Source organism: Mastomys coucha, unplaced genomic scaffold (assembly GCF_008632895.1).
Source record: "Mastomys coucha isolate ucsf_1 unplaced genomic scaffold, UCSF_Mcou_1 pScaffold15, whole genome shotgun sequence".
NCBI classification, from domain to species: Eukaryota; Metazoa; Chordata; class Mammalia; order Rodentia; family Muridae; genus Mastomys; species Mastomys coucha.
Genome location: NW_022196897.1, coordinates 106,019,017 through 106,022,492, shown reverse-complemented (window position 1 = coordinate 106,022,492; position 3,476 = coordinate 106,019,017). Strand labels below are relative to the sequence as shown.

General features: G+C 40.2%; 1 protein-coding gene across 6 annotated transcripts in view; it reads left to right on the top strand.

Annotated features, from left to right (window-relative positions):
- Positions 1–3,476, top strand: part of Ttbk2 (tau tubulin kinase 2) — a 121,440-nt gene that overhangs the window by 27,801 nt on the left and 90,163 nt on the right. The window lies entirely within an intron of this gene.

Below are 3,476 nucleotides of genomic sequence, written 5' to 3'. Positions count from 1 at the left end.
TGTAGCCCTGGCTGTCCTGGAACTCAGAAATCCACCTGCTTCTGCCTCCCAAGTGCTGGGATTAAAGGTGTGCACCGCCGCCGCCGCCGCCGCCGCCACCACCACCTGGCTAACAAGTATGTCTATAAAGACTTACTATCATTCACTATTTGATTACTTGGAGATACAGTTTATTTATTTAAGAATGCAAAATAAATGATTATTTTTTTCCCTTAGTTTTCTAATATCCAAATAAGCACTAAGATTTTTCTGTTTATTCACTGAATTGTGAGGGCTAGGGATGCATTGTGGATGGTAGAATGCATACCTAGCAATGAGGCTCTGGATTAGATCCCAGCATCACATAATTGTGTGGTATAGTTGGATGTCATGGCATGATCAATTCTGCTATATAGGGCATTAGAGGCCAGCCTGGACTAGGTACCCTTGGAGTGGAGAAACAGTGGGGGGGGGGGGGGAAGAAGAGACACAGAGTAGTAGAAAAAGAAGAAAAAAATTGTGAATTAATCTCAGAGTTGCCTGCTATCTTATGCCTGTAGTCCAAGTACTGAGGAGGCTGAAGCAAGAGGATCATTCATGAGTTTGAGGCTAGCCTAGACTATTAGTATGTCCTAGGACAGCCTGGGCTATAGAGTGAAACTAGCATACAAGGGAGCTGGTGCTGGAGAGATGGCTCAGTGGATAACAGCATTTGTTGCTCTTGCAGAGGACCCAGGTTCAGTTTCCAGCACCGACATGGTGGCTCACAACCATCTATAACTCCAGTTCCAGAGATCTGATACTATCTGCTATCTTCTGACCTTTGAGGGCATCAGATGCTCACATGGTACACATACACACATGCAGACAAAACATTCATACATGTAAAATATAAAAATAAATCTAAAAGTAAACAATGAAATGAGTCAGTTAATAAAGGTACTTTCCTCCAGGCCTCAGTACCTGAGTTTCATTTCAGGATACCATGGTGGAAGGAGAGAACTGACTCCCATAGCTGTCATTTGACTACCGCTTGTGCACCTTGGCATGCATTTACCCATGTGCATGCATGTGTGAACACACACAGACACACTATTTGATGTGTTTTCTTCTTTGTAGTTGTTGCCCTTACAGAATTTTAGATTATTTTCATCTAATTAATGGGATTAAGAAGCCTCTGTCCAGCCAGGTGGTGGTGGCACACGCCTTTAATCCCAGCACTTGGGAGGCAGAGGCAGGTGGATTTCTGAGTTCGAGGCCAGCCTGGTCTACAGAGTGAGTTTCAGGACAGTCAGGGCTACACAGAGAAACCCTGTCTCGAAAAAACAAAAAAACAAACAAACAAAAAGAAGCGTCTCTCTTAGTTACTTTTCTGTTTCTATGATAAATAAAACACTATGACTACGACAACTTATACAAAAAAAGCGTTTAACTGGACTTAAAGTTTCAGAGGATTAGAGACCATGATGATGGTAAAGCAAAGCATGGTGGTTGGAACAGCTGAGAGCACACATCTTGATGTGATTTGCAAGCAGGAGGCAGAGAGGAGCATACTGGCAATGAAATGAGTCTTTTGAAACCTCAAAGCCCTCTCCCAGTGTGATGTACCTCCTTCAATAAGGCTATACCTCCTAATTCTTCTCAAATACTTCTATTCACTAGGTACTAGATATTCAAATCTGTGAGCCTATGGGAGACATTCTCATTCAGACCATCACATTCCACTCCCTGGCCCCCATAGGCTTGTGGCCTTATCATTATGCAAAAGTCCAACTTCAAAAGTCCTCATATAATCTTATAATCTCCACACCATTTTAAAGTTTAATGTATTGAGTCTCTTCTGAGAGACTTAAGGTACTCTCTTAACTATAACATCCTGTAAATTCAAAAAGCAAATTATATATTTAGAATAGACAGTGGCACAGAATATATATTATCATTCCATGAGCTGAGGGCTCGTGTCTTAAAATTGGGAATGATGGCATAGTTTTGAAGCCTCAAAGCCTGCCCCTGTGGCACACCTTCAGCAAGACCATACCTCCTAATCCTTCCCAAACATTTCCATCAACTGGAGAGCAAGTATTCAAATATATGAGCCTATGGGGGCCTTCTCATTCAAACCACCACAGATTCTAATAGGCCTTTAATTTTGTGTTATTTTATGTCAATGTTTGCTTTTTTGGAATAAGACTTCACTGTGTAGCCCAGCTGGCTTTTAGCTCAATCCTGCTGTCTCAGCCTCAGCCTTCCACATTCTGGAGTTATAGGTATGTACTGACTCCCTAACAGTGCTCTAGTGCTAGGGATGGAACCCAAGGCAACACTGGCTAGGCAACATAGATACTCTGCCTCTCCCTAATGGCCTTTTAATGGCTTTCGTGTCTAGACCTGGAATATATCCTCACTACTTATTTAAAGGACCTATTTTTTTGTTTTGAATAATTACATCTTTATTTTTATTCAGTCTTTTGTCAACTAAAGTTTTGTTTTATATGTTTTAACTCTATTTTAGTGTTTCCTTAAATCTATTAATAGAATATAGACTCTTAAAAGAAAATCTGTTAGTGGCTTTAAAATATTTTTATTACGTTATACTTATTTGTGTGTATGTGTAGGGAGTTAGGTGTGATGGCGCCCCTGTGGAGGTTCAGAGGACATCTTGTGGGACTCAGTTCTCTCTTTCCATTTGGGATCCAGGAATCAAACAGATCCTCAGACTTAGCAGCAGGTGCTCTTACCCAATAACCGTCCACTACTTTTTTTTTTTTTTTTGTAGTGCTGGGGTTTGAACCCAGGGCCTCAAAGTATTGGAAAGTACATATTCTAACACTGAGTTACATTCATTGTCACCTTTTTTTTTTCTAGTAAAAAATGTTACCAATTAGCTAGATCAGTAAACTTTGAAATTTTTCTTGACCCAATATAAAAAAAAGAATCATTTCAGTATCATGCAGGAAGATTCTAACAGTTGGTAATTGTTTATAAAAGTCGGGAGTATCATTTTGATAAGAGCAGTATATTAAGTACTGTGATAAAAATTGATTTTAAATAAAGTGATAGCTTGGTGAGGTGACACTGGCTAGTAATATCAACACTCAAGAGCCTGGGGAAGGAGTATTGTGAGTTCAAGACCAGCCTAAGCCAGGTATGGTAGTACAAGCCTTTAATCCCAGCATTGGGAAAGCAGAGCAGGCAGATCTCAGTGAGTTTGAGGCCAGCCTCGTCTACATTGGGAGCACCAGGACAGCCAAGGCTATATATAGAGAGATTCTGTCTCAAAAAACAAACAAAAAGTCTAGCCTGAGTTTCCCAAGATTAGAAATGTTCTGATGCCTTTGATTTGCTAGTGCTCTCATTTTTCCAATCTGGTAGTTCATTTTCTAGGGAATCTCTTGTGTGTATGACTTCCAAAGACATAAACACATGTTCTATGTTTAACTTGCTTTTTTAGAGATAGGAAATAGAAGCTAACAAGCTGGTTTAGGGCTTTCTTTTTT